Here is a 21,411-nt window from a genome sequence, read left to right as displayed (position 1 = left end):
TTAACTTAACTATCATATTTTTTTTCAGTGAATTTTTACTGTTTCTTCTGGATACAAAGAAAAATTGCAGATTGTGAGAATTTTGTACTCAGTAATTCTTGGTAGTTTAAGAAGAATGAAACACTAAAAAGGTTGTGAAAACCTCAGCTGTGTCAAGCAGAGTATAGAATTAACCTTCTCCTCACCTTAAAATGACATTTTAAAGTGACATTGATCTCTTTCTAGAGAGTGAGATTTTTTGCATTCTTTTGGTGAAGAAGGATTTTTTTTTAAATTCTTTCACATGTGTATGGCAGTCACTTGGCAGAACATGAAACACATAATGATCAGAAACAGCTTTGTAAAATCTAGTTGTCCTCTTTCAAATGTGGTGTTTTAATCTGCTTAGATACAGAAGTACAGTCTTAAAAATTCCTTGTGGCGTATTTTGAACATGTTTGTTATTCCAGTCCAAGCCATGAAATACTGGACCTCTACAGTGTATTTCAAAACATCTACTTAAAATGTTGGAAATACAAAACTTTGTGTTAGAAAAATTTATTATTTAAATTTTTCAAATACATTATTATTTATTTATATTATTTTATTTAAATACATATGAATAAATGTAGATGTAAGTTGTATAAGTAATAATCAAAAATTATTTTTAATAATCAGTTATTTGGTTCTGAGTGATAGTATGAGTATGCATCTTCAATGCAATCCTTACACGTGTTGGCTTTGATTAAGGATTAATCAACACAGGAAGGTGATGACTGGCAATGTCATCACTGCAGTGCATGGCAGTGGGCAGACAGGAGCAGTGAGTTTTGCAGAATAGCAAGTCCTCCACTGCAGAGCAGTGACAAGCAAATCTCTTCCTGTTGCATGAACGTGGTGCCTGAATACTTTGAACTTCTTATGATGTATGCCATTAGTTCAAATTTTTGCACACATGCTCCAGCAATTTATATTTATTCAGTAAAAAATATTCCAACATCTTGATTGCAATTTTCTTTGTAGCCTAATGAAACCCGTCATTTGTTTCAGAGTTAGAGCAAGTGTGAGTGATAGATTTGGCTGCCTACTTTCATTTATTCTGAAATGACAGCAAGTGTGGGTTGTCTGGCTAATATATGAAAACCAAATCACTAACAAAAAATGTACTCATCCTGTTCACTTCAAGATTGCTGGCACTGTATTTCAAGCAGCTTAATTCAGTCATGAAAATCCCTATGAATTAGCTCTCTCGCTCTTTTGTTCCTGTTTATCATTATCTGTATCTGTTCCTTGGGTTTTAGGCAATTGTTTCTTTGCTGTACTGGCAATGCCGCAAATGATTATTTAATTCTTTGCAAATGTGGTCCAGTAACACCGTTCTGTCTCTTTCTTTTACAGTTTATCATACATCAGTCACAACAATATCTAGTTACCCTTTAGAATGCAAGTCATTGTGGTCCGTTTGGTTTAATAGACCTTTTTTTTTTTTTTTTTTTTTTTTTTTTTTTTTTTTTTTTTTTTCCACTGGTTACAGCAGTGTGAGAAGTTATCCAGGATGTAGTTAGAGCTCTGATTTCTTGTTGCAGGTTAGAACAGCTTTGGGTTTGCTCTAACAAGCATCTACTGAAGGTAAATCTCACAGCTATCTTTTTCCATGAATCCTATCTGGCACAGTTTTTCTACATTCTTGTGTCCAAATTATGTAAAAGTGGAAGTATAAGAAGGCAAGGTCAGAGTCCTATCTGATCAAATATTTCCAGAATGTGATTAAAGAAATCTAGTGAGCCAAAAACCCCTTTACAATGTATTTTGTGTATTTACACTGTATTACACTGTATATTACACCAAATACAATGTATTTGGTATTTTGTAATGAGTCTGAATGACTAACAAATATCGATATGCAGAGCTGCCTGAATATTAGCACAGGGTTGTTTATGTAGCCCATACTTTATTTATTCATGGTTTTCATCAGTTAATCAAATCTTTGTGCTTTTTCGCATTTCAGAGGCTATATTGCTATATTGTGCAACATTAATATTATATTGTGCAGCAAAGTTAAGACTGAATAGGTGATTAATAATTTAAAGCAGTGTCTTAGAAATGATGGCATAAGTTAATGTGTGTATTTCAGGTGTGCTTAGTACATTTTTCAGCCTGCAGTATTTTCAGCACAAAGAACACACATATATATATGATTCTGTGTCATGTCAGATTATCAAAACAGCCTCTCTTCTCTAGCCTTTATATTCCTAAACATTTTTTGGGAATGATATTCCAGTTTTTGGCGTTCTGTTATTCCAACAGACCTTTAAAAAATCACTAATAGAATAGCACTTTGTTAAGAGAAAGAAAAGGTGATTTACAGCTACCAAAGAAGTCAATATTCACAGCTAAGTAGAGCCCTATAACATGGACTGGAGTAGAATATTATTGCTGGACAAATTAAATTAATAAAAAAATATTTTTAAAGTATTATTTTCTTCTAATATTATGTAAATATTCCAAATCCAAACCAGATGTAACTGATACCAAATCAATTTCCGTACATAGTTCATTTTCAGCAACTTGGAAAATGATGTGATTTCTGCTTAATGAAAATGAAAATTGGTCCAAGAACCAAAAGCCCAATTCATATGGCTCTAACTCCTGCAGCTCTCTACTGTCCCTAACCTGTTACCTATATTAATCTTCTCTGAACATAATTAGTTTGATTTTATTTAATTTGGTGTGTTTTTTTATTGTTGTGGTTGTTGAACTCTCATCAGAGCAAAATAGAAAAATGCAGAATTTTAATACTAGAAATATTAATTAAAATCTGTCATTGGTAATCAAACCAGCGCCAATATAGGCTCAATAAGAAAGAAAATGAACTTTCTATACATATCTTGCAAGCTCTACTTCCAAAACCAGTCAAACCAGTATTTATTAAACTTCTTATAGACAAAAGCTGCATATTTAATGCTCTTGTTTGTGAAAATATATGATTTTCTTTATTTAAACTATACATAAATAAACAAACATGGTAAATACAAATATTCCATTGCAAAAATGGTCAGTACAAGCAAGTACAATGAAAGGAGATAATGAAAAAACTGCTAAATCACTGTAACTTTGCTCTGATTAAAATTTATTTTTTCATTTTTTTTAATAATTTAAATTATATTGGGATTAAAAATATATTGGGATTAAAAATAATGTCTTTTTGAGCTTTATTTATACACAGAAGAAATAGGTTTAAAAATGGAGAAGTGAATAAATTGAATACCTACACGCATCTGTGAATTCTGAGGACAGTTTCCTACAAAGAAACCATCCAGAATGCTGAGGAAAATATCAGAACCAAACATAAATTTGGAAATTGAACTGAAAAAAGCTGCATGTGCAAAAGAGCGTTTATGGTTCATGAAATCTTTTAAGCTCAACATTTGGATGTTTTTCCTCACATGATATCAGGTAAATGAGCTACATTATATTGCATGCTATATATAATAATAGCATTATATATATATATATACATATATATATATATGTATATATATATATAATGCAATTATATCTCTAGATACCTAAGTATAAATTCCAAAATTGTTCTAGATTTTCAAGTTTACTTAACCCTGGCAAAATAAGCACCAGTATAATTCACATTCACATGTATTTTATTTTTTATACTAAGCATGAGATAATTCTAATTTGCAAGTTTTAGTTAACTGTGTTATCTTTATCACATTATGCAGTTACACATTCTAAGCTCACACACAAAAATAAAACTAAGTGCAAGCATGTCAAAGTTCATTATTAAGAAGGCAGTTACTCAAAGTACATATACGATATGCTTTTGGAACTTGAAACTGTATTACCCTGACTGTATAATCAAAGAATAATTTAGATATAAATCTACATATTCTGCTTCATTATTTTTATGCATACTATTGGAAGTATGAGTAAGGTGTATTTCATGCTGTTGGATGTATCGTTTAATGCAGAGGACATTGAGAACTGATTCCTAGTTGATCCATGTTAATTACAGGGTTAGAGGGCAAGTGATAGATGGGCTCAACAGAGTTTATCAGAAGTTAGCTTAGAGCACCCATATGATGTCTTTCTGGGAGTTCCTGGACATAAATATGTTTGCGTTCTGTGTCACACAAATAGAGAAAATGAGGTTAATTTCCCTTAGCATTTATATGTCCACATCTCAGCCAGTCATGTGAAGTACTTTACATAGTCAAAGGCTTTTAGTCAACATAGTCAACAGAATCAGAGTCCACTTCCTGTAACTCTAAGTTGGTATCTGTATTTGCCTAGGTGAGGCACGCTCCAAAAGTACCTATTTCTGATTGATGAGTACAGATGCCTTCTGTGCTGTAGATGCCTTTGCTTCAGGGAGAAAAAAGAAACTGCACAGTGAATCTGAGTTGTCCGAAGTCAGAAGTTTACTGCATATGTGCAAACTGCTGGCTCAGCAAAGAGTCTACAAAACCTTTATGTTTTAGATTTTTTGATACATGTCCTATTCAAGTAATCTGGGCATTTTCAGTACGTCATACCAGGACTTACTGAGTGTTCACAACCTATTGCCACAGAATATGTCAGGTTGAAATCCAAAATGCAAAAGGTCAGCACATGGGCCACTCAGATGCATAGAAAACTTACCTGGTGTTTCTTAATACGCAAATGTTATACCATCTGAACTATTGGACATTTGGAAATCCAGGATAAATGTCCACTTTTCCGGGTTTTTCTCAGGTGAGATTATGGAAAAGAGAATGTGTCTGGGGAAACCCAAACTCGTGGGTTTTTTTTGAAGAGCAAGTCAAATGTTGTATTGATTTCTTTCAACTGCCCTCCAAATTCCAGCATAGTGGTTTCTCATAATGCAATATAAATATAATCACATGCATGTAACAAGAAATAGAAGAGAAGGATTGATCTTTTGGACATGTGGTCATTAGTCCTCAAAACTAATTTATCACTTTGGCTTTATTAACTGTTGGAGCTGAAAAGCCTTGGAGACCTTTCTGAAATTTCTTGGCAGAGGCAATGCATTTGGCGGGGCCTAGTAAAGCACAAGGCATCTCAGCTAGGTTTGAAACCGTTGTTATCATTAGAAAATCACTGGCCATCTGGTTGGGCATAATGCACAATAAGCCATAGACTATGGATGTAAGATTCAGCATTAGAAATATTTTCTTGAAAATAGAAGCGCCAAGTATTTGCTACATCATTAGTATTCATAACTAGAAGGGAAAGACAACCTTTTAAGGTCTGAACTCTGGAGTGTGAAAACTATTTGAGGGCAACCAAAATAATCTGTTCAGCTGAAGAGTAAAAGAGTACACAAGGAGGATGAAACCCTCATTTAAACTCAGTTTCCAAGGGACAGTGCAGTAGAGCTTTAGATATAATTTACAGCCCTTATTAGAAAAGCTTGTGTACATATCTTAGAAGTTATGCAAAGAGCATACCTTTTTTTTTTTTAAAAAAAAGAAAACGGATACAAGAAAGAAGTTTCCTGTTTGCTTAATTGCAGACTTTATTTTCACAACTTTAAGTGCTCTTTGAAGTAAGGGAAATCCATGGAGCCATATTAAACACACAGGTAGTGCATACAAAGTAGTTCTGATTAAAACCCAGATTATCCAAGCAGCCTATCCATATCTTTGCAGTGATCTCTTACAAATAGTGTTTGATAAATAAGTGTTTGTGTTGTAATCTAAAGCTACACATACTCCATTTTCTAGCTGCCTTCAATAGATTTACATGGCTATGTACTGAAAATTAATATGAAATTGCTGTTTATTTTCAGAGACCATATGGATCTAAGCAGAAAACATTTTGCAAATGGATAAATTTTCATTTTTGTGTTGATTTGTGTAGATGAATGAGGAAAGAATTATTGGAAAGTTAGGAATAATCTGCCTGAAAAGAATCACAGCCCTGGTAAAGCTGTTAAACACATGCTTTTGCTTTAGATCATTTCTGTTTGGACACCCTGGACAGGCTGTTGACAACCTCACAGTATGCCTCCAGGCACTCTGAGCTGCTCTGGGGGACCCTTCGCTGACTGTGTCTAATGTGCCAGGAACTTGCAAAGTGCAGTACTCCTTTTCTCATTTGCTGCACCAGGTGCCTGACTGGAACACCCTATAACATCTTTAGAATCCACATGGCCTATTTTTTTTTTTTTTAGAGAAAGCAGAATATATTCATGTCTCGGGGGAGTGTACAGGAAAAAGCATTTACAGGTCTTCTTCCAGGAGTTGAGAAGCAGTTTTGGTTCAGAATTCTCTTGTTTCTTGTGAAAAGCAAACTATCCAAAACAAGTAGAGGATATGATTATAATCCTCATAAAGATAAAGGGTGTTAGCTATTATTGTCATTACCTCATAGTTCTCAATGTCAGCTCTTGGGGATAAAAACCATCTGGGTCTCAGATATGGAAGTTTAAGTGAAGGAATCGATTTGACCAATTTGTTAAATGAAGCTGAGGCATTAGCAACGAGAGTGAAGGGAATATGCTACCTCTTTTATAATTTAAAGAGGAGTAAGATGTCAATTTTTTTTCTTCTGAACATCGTTTGCAGTTGTTTTGGGCAAAGGTTCATTTACGTACATATGTACATACGTTACATTTAATTTGTTTAATTACAGGAAAAGTTATCTGTCAATTTCCTATCTACCTGTAATACCATGTACTCATCCTATGTTAAATCCAAGACCTATGAAAACTGTGACGTGAACCAATACCCAAATCTTGCAGATCTAGTCCTTGGTAATAGTAATTTGTTCCTTTCCTGCTACATGCTGACTCTTATCAACACAGTTGTTGAGTGTCATTAGGATAATGTTAAGAAACCCAACACTGATTGTTATGGACTCACAAATTAACATTGTTATGTCCAAAAGTCTCCTTTACATAAATAATGTGTCTTAAAAGCTTGAGGGAGAATGCTTTTGTCAGATGTTTCACTTATAGTTTATGTAACTTAATCCTAAATTTCTTTACTAGTTCTGTTGAAGAAGATAATAGTGTACCTTGTATATATTGTACTGTATATGTACAGACGTATAGAAGTGCACGTGCACTTACACACACACGTGCTAACAGGATAAGTGTGCCAGAAAAAATACTGAAAATTAATTGAAAAACTAGTAATAAGGAATGCAGACTGTTTTAAAAAAAATCAAGAAATGTAAGGAAAGCCTAATGTTTGTCTTTTTACTATATTTTTATTTCATGGAGCACATATGTGATGTTTCTATGAGGCACTATCCTAGAATAAATTTCCAGATGTAATATACTGGCCTAAAAGCATCAGGAGAAGTTTTTAGTTATCAAAGTAAGTTCTGGAGAAAGATCTTGCAAACAAAAATGGCTAGATTTGACCACCATTGCAAAAGATGAGTCATTTAAACCTTACATAGATTTTTGGGTTTAGCTAGTGACCTGGGATAAAGGGCATATCTGAGTTTGGATGCTAGTGAATGAAATTCACTGATTCACCGAAAGGAACAATTTGTGAAATAAATAGCAAAGAGTTCATTTGGTCATTATTTCAGGTACAGCTAATTTTTTATTTTTTTATTTTTTGCTTTAAGTTTGGCATAGCAGAGATTGGACTCAGATAAGAAGTCTAAAACTGATCCAAAGTCAAACACCTCCCCAGTTTTGACAGAATTTCTTGTTTAGATTGGACAATAGGTTTAAGAGAGTTTGAATACCTGCTGCATCACAAGCATCATAATAGACCATTGTCTTGTTCACTTATAATTTGCTGTTGATTTTCAAGAAAAATTTTGCATTTCAGTGGGGATTCTGATTTATAAACTTCCAGGGATAACATGTTTAAGGCTTACATTGCTGTACAAACTGCAGGTAGTAGATACTGTAATAGAAGGTTCTATTTTTTCATTAGCATAAACATAAAAGAAAACTATTTAAAGGTTTGAACAACAAAAATAAATGCTTTTAACCAAAAAAAAAAAAAAGGAAGAAAAAAACCTCTATTAGTATCACTTCATAAATGACTATCAAAACATCATTAAAGAAGCAGGGAAGTCAAAAAGAGTACTAGAAACTAGAGCTGAGTGGAACATTCTTTATTTTGAAAACAGCAACTTGTAAAAGCCAACAAACGGTTCTCTCAAAAAAAGTTAGTCTCATCAATGCTTTGTGTGTTATTGAAAAAAACAGAGTGTGAGATTTCTGGTCAAAAAGAGAGATTCCCTTGCAAAATGGGTACAAGAGTCCTTTACTATAATGATTCAAAACAAAAATTTGAGTTTCAGGTTTTTCATATTCTAGTTGACAGTCTGATACTTGATCTAAAACATTGTTAAAGAATTCTGGATTACATTTTTAACTGCACCATATGAAAACTTTTGCAGTCAGTAACAAAGATAAATCTTCAGTAGCTCCCAAGTAAAACATTTTTCAAAACATTAAGTGAAATGGATTTCAGCTACTATCTGCCTGTTGTAGTTAGAATGCCAATTAAGTAAGCTTTCAGAATTACTATTTCATAAATGTAACATGTGAATCGTATATTACACCTGTTTTCTCTGCCATCCAAATTACAATATTTAATAGTATGCACAACTGGAAAGGGAACCCAAGGAAAATGCATGATGTAAATTAAATGTTTACAACACTTAATGTTGTATTTCTGAACAGGTGTTAGAAAGCAGTTCAATTCAATTAAAAACATTTTTACTTCCTATGAAAGCCAAAGAAAAAATGAAATAAATCTACTTTTTTTTTTTTTTGAAATTCATATTAATAAACACCAAATTGAAATTCGAAAATGAGAGTAATGTTTTTCTCTGTCATGTTGTTATCTAGATGGAGTATAAAATTGCCTTCTTACCAACACCCCTAATGTAACATGTGGCTGACTTTTAAACAAAGGTCCCATGACAAGTGTTTGTTGTGAAACACATATTATTGAAATTACTCAATTGAGAAAATAATTTCTATTACATGTTTCTCTAATATCCTTTTAGCAAAAGTAAAAAAGTGTTTTATTGTCCAATTTGTAACTTTCCTTATGCATCTCTACTCTTCGTTTTTCTGAGTGCCTAGCAAGAGAAGTACTAGCATGTATGCTTTTCTGGTCAAAATCAAAAGCCTGGTATTATTTGCCTTTTCAAAACATGAGGCTTAGGCTGGAGCATGTTCCAAATACATCTCTAATTAAGAAAAGTGTGTAATCTCTATCCCTTTTCCACCCGCCCCCCTTCTTTTTCCTCACCTACTTCAGTCCCCCTTCTTACTCTGTAGAACAGACCCAGGTAAAGTTCATCATCACCAAAAATCTTACAACAGTGCCAGAGTGATGCTGAGTTACAGAAGACCCCCTGTATGTCTGTAAGTCTTTTTAACATATGGCAGCAAATGGAATTAAGAGACACTGGTCTTGTGGCAAATGTGATTCAAGAAATCTAGGCTGTGATTATTTGCTTTCCCCTGTAGCAAGGAAATCACAGTGTGCTTCAGTTCTTCCCTTGCAAGCCATAGATAATCTATCTTTCCTCTTATGCTTTTTTATTTTATCAAGTATTGTTAATATTGGGAATTGGCCTTCTTCTCAACAATAGCCACAGCACTCAGCACATTGACTCCCTTAATATCAACAAGTCAAGAGTTTGGCATTGACTTGATCTAGTGGCAGGGGGTTCGGAGCTAGATGATCTTCAAGGTTCCTTCCAACCATTCTATGATTCTATGATTGACAACAGGCTGCTCATGAAAAGCAGGAAGCTTTTCTATTTCTTAGACATGAAAGTAAGGAGTAGTGATTGTATCGGGATAAAATCAATCAATGTATGACAGTTCTTTGTTTGGCCTTTCCTATGCCTGAAAGACTATGCCCCCCTCCCCAAGAATTCCTGATCATCATGGCTTCATTTTGGGAACTAAAATAAAATTGTGTAGTGTGAGTGTAGAATAATCTATACATGAAACTGTCTGTATAAACTTGTTTGATTCTGCTTGTGCATGCACAAAACTGTAAGATCCAACACTATACATACAGTCACAAGTTTCACTTGGCATAAAAGACACTTTGAAGACTTTGAATTAGTCTAAATGATTTTATTCAGTCACCTTTAAGTCAATCTGAAGTAACAGCATTTCAATACAGGAAGCAATTTCAGCAGTGAAAAAATCTCACTGTCATGCTAGGAGGAATGAAGGAGCAGAGATTTGTGGAGCAAAGTCCAAGCACTATGCTGCCCCAAGAACAGCACAGAATATTTCATGGTATGTACACATAGAGGAATATTTACGGGTGTGTATATAGATACTTATGCACTCCGTTTCCTCAAGCAGCAGGAGAAGAGTAAAAAGTTCTTCCTGACACCTTTTTTTTTTTTTTTTTTTTTTTTTTTTTTTTCTGCTGCTGCTTGTGTTGACACCAACATAGCTAGAATTAACAAAACGTTCTGTGGATTTTTTTGATGAGAAATCTGTTAATGCTGCCAAGTCTGTAGTCATTTGTGCCATGAAGGCTAGATGAGAAAGATTGTCAAGGAAACAAACAATAATGAGTTACAATATAAAATGTTGCCTTTAGAAAACTGGTGAGACAGGAGCCAAAGATCTACCAGACTAATCTGTAATTGCTGTGGCTTTCACAATAGAACAAAACACTAAATGGATACCCTGGGTTTTGATGTGGAAAGTTTATTTGTAAATGCTTTAATGAGTTTTCAAGGAACATTAAAAATGATAGGTGGCAAAGACTGTTTTGACATCATACAGAAAGGAGTGCAATCATTTTCTGAATTGTGTTCCAGATATCTGCCTGAGTCTTTTCTATGCACATTAAAGATTTTTTGAAGTAATAATATCATATGAAAAACCTTATTTTCAGTACAAACTGGAATGTGATCGTATGGAAATTCTGTGAAGGCCACGTGAATTAATTCAAGGGGAAAGGAGCATATCTTTTATCTTATTGAGGGATATTTTCCAGAAGTCCATTAGTTTCCCAGGGAAGGTCATTGTTTAATTACATCAAAATTTATGATGTGATTATATCATACATTGGGATTCAAATATTTAACTAGGCAAACAATTTAACATCGATACAAAGGAAACTTGCAAGTATGTCCCTCTCTTTTACCTGAAATATTCCTGCCTATTTAATGTGAGTTTATTTTGTAATGCAGTTTTGGAAGAGGATTTTTTTTTCATTTCTTTTGTTGAAATACTCATCATAAAAGCTATTGGTAGGCTATTAAACTATAAGAAATATAATTTCTATTGCACTGGGGCAGAATGAACCCATATCATCCAACTGGTAGCTAATGTACTGTCACTAGTACACTACAGAAAATACTGACAGTTTTATGCTTCTTTTTGTTTTGCTTCTTAGGGTAGATTATATACTACCCTCTAGAAGATTAGCATTAGAAGGAAGGAAGGGTTAGATTGGAACCTGGTCTAGAAGCATATCTGGAAGCATAGCATACTGTAACATGCTATTTTTTCAATACATCTTTGAGAAATAGCTCTCTATAGGACCTTTTTTTGGGGGGTATCAGACATGATTTGCAAATGAAAAAGAACACAGGTTCAACAGAGGTAATAAATACTGCTGGAAGGCAATATGTACAAATTAGGAAAAAATATTATTGAGGTACAGAAAAATGTCTACAACGTATTTCTAGTCCTTAACTCAGTGATATTTTCACCTTTTCAAGCATCTAATAAAAATGTTATATATAAAAATGTATAAAAAATAGAATTAGTAGAGATACATAATCACAAATGAGGTTCACATGACTAGAAAGGGTTTTTATACAGGTCCTGCAATCCAAAGGGGAAACCCACCAATTTTCAGAAATCAACATTTTCATATCAACCCCACATGCTAAGTGTGCTAAGTCACTCCCTGGAGTGACAACACTTTGTTGTCAACCCAAAGACAGAATCATAGAATCATAAAGGTTGAAAAAGACCTCCAAGATCATCTGGTCTAACCATCACCCTACTATCAATGTCACCCACTAAACCATGTCCCCAGGCACCAACCTTTCCTGATACCACCTGCTGACGCCACCACTTCCCTGGGCAACCCTTTCCAATTCCTGACTGCTCTTTCTGAGAAGAAATGTCTCCTCATTTCCAACCTAAACCAGAGCCTGAACATGGGAAAGATAATGTAGCAACTGCTGGATAACACAGTGCTTGAATGTATCCACACATTTAGCTGACCCCCTTGGAGTCGATTCAGCAAGCCTGACAGCTTCTGTTGCCAAGAGGGTGGTGATACCACAGTAGGAACTTCAGAGCTGTCATTAGTCGGCTGTCTAGCTGTGTGAATAGTTTGTCTGAAAGCCCCAATACCTGGAAAGTTCACAGCCCAACATGTTATCTGCATGATGGTGGTCATAGATGTCACATCTATGGTCATCTGTGTTACATCAGTTAAATAAACAGTCAATAGGAAAAGCTTTGGCCTTTTGGTCTTCTGCTGTGGGATTTTAGGTACTGATTTAATAGCAAAGTGAAAGACCTTAGAAAGCAGATTCTGAGACTTCCCATCACTGCAGTAGAGGTAGGATTAGGCTTGGTACAGCAATATGAGGCACATAATGGTTTATCACTGTCTCATTATTGTGTCCTCTTTTGCCTCCTCTCTCCTAAAGTTGTGGCATTTTTATGAGAAGGCTATCACAAAGAAAACACTTGAAGAGGAGTACAATCCCTCTAAGAACTGTTGTATGGAACAGAGTTGTCCAGGTAGCCAAAGCTTGGTCACAGAAACACAAATGTACTGGGATCCAGCTATAGTATCACACTAAACCAGGTCTTATCTGTGTTTGGATTTATTCATGACGAAATAGCTTTGCTGCCCTGTTTTATCATGCATAATCATGTCTTTTCAGTTTTTCTTTCATTTGAAAGATGAGGCTGACAGCCTTATGATGATGATGTTCTTGTGTAAAGATACTAACTTTTCACAGTCAGTAGCTCTACCAGCTAAAAAGCTGCATTTCTTTTCTTTTTAAAAATAATTAATCTAGCTCAAAAAATGGATTAGTGTTGACATCTCTTCTTAACAACGTGGATAGGAACTCAGAATGAACAGCTGTTTGGACAATCTTGGATGAAAGCCTTTCCCTAGGCAAATGCAGTAGTTGCACAGACGCAGGCAAGGGCACATTACTGCCATTACTGATGCCCATCTGTTGGACTGGCAGAGTGCCCACTCAGCAGCTGAGTCTAAAGCAAGGTCTTCAGGATGTAGACTCTGCCTCCTCTATGACAGCACTGCCACCTGGGTGCCAAATAACTTTTCACAGTGGCTTCCATTTTTAGGGGGGAATCAAAATAATATTTAAGATGGAGGAAAAAATGAATGTAATCAAATGACAAAGTTGTTTTACTTTTCAGGTAAACTTGGTGTAATGACATGGCTTTATGTATATATATATTACATATTTATATGTAAATATATATGTAAAATAACTTTGTTTCCTTTTGTGGTAGGTGACTGCAGTTGCTCATCTTCAAGAAGACTTCAAGAATTTGGCACAGGTGACCAAACAAGAGGTACTGTATTCCAAGCACTTCTGAAATATCTGTCTCTAATATTTCTGAGGGAGTCAATGTTACCAAAAGCCTAGCAGCAGTCTTTTATAGGCAGTGAGTAGAAGTCAAGGTAACTCCTACTGCAGTGCATAATCCTTCTCTAAGCAGTTAGCATGACCTTAACTATTGTATGCAGAATTACAGCTGCAGTGTTTTATGTCCTGCCAAAATTCAGCTTATACTTTACACAGTGTTGTCTTTAATTGTGTTTTCTTCAATAGAACTGTTTATTCTTTTTATTTTATTGTAGTCTGGCAAATGAGGTACTAAGTTTTATGCCATGTGCAATAGTATTATATAAAAATATGGGTAAGTTTAAAATTTATTATTGATACGTCCTTAAGTATCAAAGTGACTGTGAGTTTGGAACCCAGGCCTATTGCCAGTCTAGCCTGAAAATCTCACTGATGAGATTAAGAAAAAATAATTTAAGAATATTCTAGCTTTTCCTGTTTAACAGAGTATGAGGGTTTTGTCTTTAAATGAGTACAATTTTATTAATATTAAAAGAATTACATTTAGTCATCAAGAACATAGTAATATGACAATAACAGTGATAAAAATAAATGGGAAGTTTTGAAATAGAAATGTTACAAAAAGTTTCACCAGGGGGCAATATGACATAAAATCTCCCAAGTTCATTTCAGTGTGTAAGCAAATAGTGAGTTTTAGACAGATGTCTTAGCCTAAGTTATGCAAGACTCTGCAATAATAGCAGATGAGTATCAGAAATGTATACCATCTCCTTGACTTCTGTTTGGAATTCATCATTGAAGCAGACCTGGATATTGATGACTAAATACTGTTTTCTGAACTGTGTGAATGGGTGTGGTGGTTTTACCATGCTAGGCAGCTGAACACCACAACTGCTCTCTCACTCCCCCTCCTCAGATGAGGAGGAGAAGAAGTAAAGGAAAGAACAACTCACGGGTTGAGATAAGGATAATTTAATTAAAGAGAAATATATATATATATATATATATATTATTAAGGAAATGTTATTATTAATTAAACAATTCAACTAAAGGGAAAAAAGGGAAAGGGGAAGAGGGAGGGGGAAAGGGAATAACAAAACAAAACAAGTAAAGGCTATGTGGAAGTACAGAGGAAAGAAATTACTTCCTACAGATGAGTGATGCTTGACCACGGCCTTGAAGCAGGGCCTGAACGCACGTAGCCGGTGTTTGGGAGTAGGACAGACGTTTTTGCAATGAGAGCCCACCCCTCCCCTCTTCTTCCTTTTTCCACCTTTTATTGCTGAGTGTGACATCATATGGTACGGAATATCCCTTTGGTTGGTTTAGGTCAGCTGCCGTGGTGATGTTTCTCTCTCACTTTTTGCCCACCCCCTAGGAGGGTCAGAGAGAGTCCTGATGCTGTGCCAGCACTGCTCAGCAGCAGACACAACACCGGTGTGATACCACTGCTGTTCTAGCTACAAGAGCAGAGCGCAGCTCAGTATGGGCTGCTGCAGGGAAAGTTAACATCCCAGCCAGACCCAGTACAATGGGAAACATTATGCCTTACAGGCTACTCAGGCTGCACAACATAGTTTTAAGGCTCTAAAGTGACCTCCTAACTGGACTGATAGAGCAATTGCTGTGAAAAGCCCTTAATATGGGGATAGGTCTTCGGTATGAAGAGCTTTCCAGACGCCAAAGAAAAGATTTGGTTTATTTCCCTTCATTACCATAGAGCTCCCTCACAAAATAAAGGCAATATTGGAATGTGTTGTAATGGCTTTTTGCCAAAAGCTAGTAGCAACAATATCTTTGAATCTGTTGCTGCTGCTGCAAAAAGCAACAAATGCTTAGTTAGTATTTCATGTTCCCAATAGGGAAAGATCATTCAAGTTGGTTAAGGTAGGAAAGATGTGCCCCAGAACTGAGAAAGAAAGCCTACTATCCATCCCTGCTCCCAGATACAAAGAATAATCTTTTTTTTTTTTTTTTTTTCAATGAATTAATGGAAAGATATATCTAGAACTGTCATCATTCCTTAATTGTATGAAGCAGAAGTAAGAAATATTTCATGTCTGCCTTCATCCAAAATGTTTAAACTGCAGCTCGTATTTTTAAAGTGGCTACTGCTTTGACTTATGAAGTCCTGAAAGCCATGATACCTTGCTAAACTTAAAAAAGAGAAATTCCAAATCCACCCAGGGCTGGGATATTTCAGGTTATTTTCAGCCCATTTTCAAGGTAATGATTTAGTGAGTTGCATTTCTATACAGAAATTAAATCCTTTTTTTTTAATTATTATTATTTTTATTTTTTTATTTTTTTTGTTATTCAGAAGCCATGGAGCACTTTGCACATGGAAGGTAATATTATTGTGGCCATCATCTAAAATCATGCTTTTGAAAATAGTAACATAGAAAAATAATTTAACATCAGTTCCTGGCAAATATAGATGGAATTAAAAAGGCTTCTGAATTACCTGATTATGTTGCAACACCAAATCCTATGGAATGTGGAGTGATTTGCATATGAATGAGTATCTTATTCATTTACTGTATTGCTGCAGCTGACTTCAAGTAATATAAACAAAGTAATCTATGCACAAAGCAGATAGAGACAGTTTGGGTCCAGGTGTAGCCCAATGGTTATTCATCAGGTATATAAAACAATTCATACCACTTTCATTTGCCTTTAAGGGGACTGAATTTCTGTGAATTTGCAACAAAAGTTACTTATGAGTTTTGAAAAGTGATTTTATTGATTCCAAGGTAAATGCTCATCTCTAGCCTGTGGTAAGCCTACTTACAGGCTGTCAAATAATGGATTCAATAAATAGATATAAAGAATATTTAGCTTAGAAAACGTAACATTTATTATCTACTCTTATGGACTTCCAGCTTCTGGAATTGAATGACAGCATTTGAATCACTTTGCTACTACAGATATCTCTGAAAACAGGGTGTCAGAATTGAGGCTGAATGGGACAGTACCATAGCTACTTTTTACAAAACAAAACATGAACGCTGGAAGAACTCCAAACCCAAAGAAAATTAGCTCTGTAAAGAGATGTGGGAAACCCAATGTCATACACTCTCCAGACATGCCCAGATAGATGGTTTATAAAATACTGCTTTGTTTCATGCATGAGACTTTAGATGTCCTGAAATAGTGTGACAGGAAATCTTTATTTACCAATTTGTTGGCTACTATTCCATATAAATGTTTTAAATAGTATTTTCCCATTGAGATGCACTACACATAAACATTTCATAACTTAATAATTCTAGTTACAAAGTGCCTTAACAAATTACCCTACTTTTGACAAATAACCAATAAAGTCTGCACCGGCAGTCCTACTACACTTCTTTGGGGCCTCGAGAGCCACTTCTGCTTTTTACCAATGTTTCATCACGTCTCTTTACCAGGAGTGGCAGAGGGATCTAGGGTTTGCACTAAAAAACTGAGGAGCTTCGGATTGGTAGTTAGATGTCAGGAGCAGACTAAGTCCTGAATTATCTTATCTTTGGTACTCCTAGCAGTATTTTAAATAACTGTTTGCTGCGGATATGCCTGCAGCAATTTTCACCATCTACTACTTTCTTTTTGTGTGTCTTTCACAGTTTAACGGTTAATTACATTGCTTTTGTGTTTATACAATGTGCTTTTCCTGCAGTAAGGGGGAAGTTTTGGCTTATTCAGTAGGCAGTAAGATTGTCCTATTGTCTTAGATTTTCTTGTCATTTTCTTTCCACAAGTTTCTTTGTCATATCCCTACCCCCACATACACCCCGCAGCATCACCTATCTGGAATTAACTTGTACATGGAATCTAGCTGTTTTCGAGACTATCTCTATTTCTCCAGCAGCTGGAATTAATGAGGATATTATGTCTACTGAAAGAGGCTTTCAGAAAATTAGGGACAGGGCATTCTCAGTGCGTTTAATTTATCTACTTATCTACATGTGCTATGTGGATGCTTTTTAATTGTTATACAAACATAAACAGTCTGTTCAGAAGAAGACATTTGCGTTTGTGTAATGATGTTCTCACAGGAAGAAAAAATAAATTCCATTTTCACTGACAGGAGTTCAGTGGCTTTCATATAACAAATAGATTGTTTTTATATATATTTCTGGCCATACTGAAATGCAGAGCCAAAAGAGTTGTCCAGAAATCACATAGGTTTTCAACAAAATCCAGCAATATTTTAATGGAAATCTAGATAAACATAAGAAATAAATCTCAATCAAATAAGTTGTTGAAATGCCATTTTTGCTTTTCCCACGATGAGTGTAAAGTAACTGTGTCTTAAAGAGGTTATGTAAGTAATATCAGAATAATCTGCAGTATCTGCTACATTATTTTATCTTAAATTCAAGTTTTTTACAATATAGGGAAGTAGAGTGAAAAACGATATGTAAAGATGAAAGGATTCCTTGTAACAATTATAAACTTAGTTAGAAGAAGAAAGCTATAAATGAAAAGGAAAAAGCTATAAATAAATAAATAAAAAGCTATAAATAAAAGGGAAGATGCAACATGAAGTAATGTTGGACATAGAGGAAAATACGGAGTGTCTTTTCTTTTAATTTTTGGAGCCTGCAGGTGGTGTAAGCACCTTAAGAAAGTTTTGAAATTCCAGAACGATGGTTATTTTCTTCTTTTCTACTAAGATTTTTTACAACTACATTTTGTTTGTTTGTTTATTTTTGTTTTGTTTATTGAGTTTGTATTTTTTTAATCTGGTATAAATCTTTTATTTTTTTTTTCTGGATAAAGGAGCAGCGACTTCACTTCAGATTGTTCAAAGAAGACCACAATAGTGCAGGTTTTAAACTCTCTCACCTAGAAATAATTAAAATAAATTGTATTAGTTTATTTATAGCTTGTTTGTGGAAGAAAAAATGGATGGGATGCTAGGATATAACAATGGATACTTTCCTATGAGAAAACAAATCACACATATCACCTCTTTTTGAGAGGTATTTAAAAAGGATGCATATGCTTAAACTAACATATGGAGCTGTACCAACTTGCTGTTTTTTCAGCACAAAAAATACAGCAGCCAAATTATCTATGCTAGCCAAATATTTTATCAAGGTGATAACATACTTAAAGATAATGATTTGTTCATAGCTTGAAAGTGTCTACGGGCTGATGATTTTCACATATGCACCTTATTCTTGCTTGTTATCTACAGACGTCTAATAATCTTTTGTGATAACAAATGAGGATCTGAAATAAATTTGGTTAGATCCTTTCAGCACTGTGTTTGCAAATTTCTGGTGAAATTATCACTTGTAGTTACAATAGCTTCAATTACATAACTGATTTTTATGAGGCTTCTTCAACACATACAGCCATTTACTGTCCCCAAACTGTCCCCTGTGAGCAGGGTGGGAGGAGGCCCTGGAAGAGGCCAGGCAGGAACAGAAAGGACTGGTCATTCCCCCGGATCCTGAGCTTACATCCAAGGATTTTCTTTCAAAAATGACTTTGTACCTTTGATTGATGGGAAACCCAGCCTACCTGGTAATAATACTAATATTCATCATGCATTTTTGTAATCATTTTTGATAAGTAACTTTATGACTCTGAGTCTCAGTTGCAGGCTGACAAAAAATGAAGTTAGGTGGAAACTCTGTCACTGAACTGAAATAGGTATTATTGTGTGATCACTAAGTACACAAATTATGGGTTGATTTATGTTGAGACCGTTGAATAAAGTGCTACATTTTCTGTTTTATACAAACAGAAAAAAAAAAAAAAAAAAAAAGGGCAATAAGGAGTTATTTGTAGAAATCTTAATGTTTTTAATGTTTTTATCACACCTTCTTAGGAAAAAAATATTTTTTTTCTCAGGAAAATTTTAATTTCTTGAGTCAGGTTAATTACTGTTTTTGTTTGTTTTTCCCAGGGAGGGCAGGGTTTTAGCCTAGGATGTAAGGACAGATGCATCAAATTTTAACTGTGAGATTTTTTTATTTTTTTTTCTGAACTAGCTGCCTTTGGAGGGAGTACTTTGATAATCTAGAAGACAGGAAGTAAAAGCTATAACTAGTAACTTAGAAAGACATCCATCAGCAATATGCAGAAACTATTTGGAATTGTTGATGTTTGTTCTTATTTTAAGACATTTTCTCAAGAGAGCTGTATGTGTTGTTTGAGAAATGCTTGAGGCATAGCTTGAAATAAACACATTAGTACCTATGAATTTGTACAGAGAGCAGTTTTTTTTATACTGAAACTCAAAAATTTAGAAACACTTTATGTAAAAGAGGGATTAGGATTCTTTTTCTTTCTTTCTTCATTTTTTTTGAAAGGTGAATGTGAAATATATTCGGTTCCAAACTTTTCCCTTGAAATAATTATTAAAAAAGCAAAACCACTGGCAGTTTTTCCTGTCCTTTTGTAATATTCACAGCCCATTAGTTTTTTTGCCAAATAAAAACAAAATACATGCCATTATCTTTATTATCCCTCTAAATGCTAGGAATTAAGTAACTCCATAGAGTTTAAAGCTGTAACTTGCTACACAAATTACAAAAAAAACAAAAAAAAAAAAAAAAAAAGATGACGTGATAATCAGAAGAAATCTGTGAATAAGATGCATGCTCTCTCAAACAAAACCAAACTGATACATTCTATATAGCTAGATTGCATTGTTTCTAAAAGAAGGTCTGATGGCAGTATATTGTAATTTGCTTCACAAATTAAAAAGTATAGCTAAATGTATGTAAGCAGCTAAATAGTAAATAAATATAACAAGCTGGGTTAGCAAGTATTATATTATACCTTGCATTCAGAAACCTTTCAACTCCTCAATTTATTTTACAAAATTATATACACTAAGTATGCAAAATTATATACACAGAGTATGCTCAAATACGTATCAAAGGCTCCTACATCTACTTTGCACTGTAATTTGCACATGGATTTCTGGACTAAGTCAAAATTTGTCTGCAGTGTTGATATGTAGAAAATTATTCATTTCATTTTCATTATAGCTCAAAGATCTGTTGATAGTTACCCAGACTGTACCACGAATAAAGTTCTAGTTAAAAAAAAAAAACAAAACAAAAAACATTGGAAGTAATTCTAAAATTAAGTAATTAATTAAGTAATTTCTTATAAATATACTTACTGGATTTCCAAACATAGGCTATTCAATGTTAGAATAGTAAAGCACTTTCTGAGGAGTGCTTCCTTCTTTGCTTTGGCATAGCTACTGTATTGTCTTAATAAACTGCTAAGCACATTGGTTAGAATACCTAAAATAAAATAAAATAAAACAAACAAACAAACAAATAAATATATAAATAAACTTTTCCAGATTCCAACCCCCTAACACACATTCTTGTCTTAGACATCAGAATTTTACTATTTTTCTTTCTAGATTTTTAATGAACTGGATATATGTTCTTTAGCGATTTTTTTAAAAGCAAGCCCGCAATTTGTAAGCAAGCAACTTACACTAAAACAATTCTACAGGATAGAATAGGATTATTTTTCCCTTTGCAGAAATAATGGGCCTTTCTACTTTCTTCACTTTACTGTTCTATATATCTCTTCCCTTACTGTTTTAAGTGTAACAAAAGAAAACTCTATTTTTTTTTTTCCAACAGTTAAATTTGGATTGTTTCACTCTACCTGATCATACCAATCCCAAGACTTAAACGAACAAAAACTTATTTAGTATTTTCTTCTATTTCCTTTCTTTTTCTAAGACTTCTGTCTTTTAATCTTTGTTCACTAAAAATATGGTAGTCCCACAACCTCAAAACTCCTTTGGTTTCGTTTGTCATACTGTATTTCTTATTTTAGTGCAGTTTGCTCTCAATTCAAGACAGGACAGGTGGGAAAACATGA

General features: G+C 34.3%; 1 long non-coding RNA gene across 1 annotated transcript in view; it reads left to right on the top strand.

Moving 5' to 3' along the window:
• The window catches only part of LOC118166404, a 66,397-nt gene extending 45,398 nt beyond the window's left edge, over positions 1-20,999 (top strand). Inside the window, exons 3-4 of the long non-coding RNA XR_004750479.1 lie at positions 13,481-13,543; positions 20,939-20,999. This is a non-coding gene — a long non-coding RNA (uncharacterized LOC118166404). The remainder of the gene's footprint in view (positions 1-13,480; positions 13,544-20,938) is intronic.
• The last annotated feature ends 412 nt before the right edge of the window (positions 21,000-21,411 follow it).

The sequence above is a fragment of the Oxyura jamaicensis genome, chromosome 4 (genome assembly GCF_011077185.1).
Source record: "Oxyura jamaicensis isolate SHBP4307 breed ruddy duck chromosome 4, BPBGC_Ojam_1.0, whole genome shotgun sequence".
NCBI lineage: Eukaryota > Metazoa > Chordata > Aves > Anseriformes > Anatidae > Oxyura > Oxyura jamaicensis.
The sequence above is the reverse complement of the archived record's forward strand: the minus strand, read 5'-3'. Positions and strand labels throughout refer to the sequence as shown.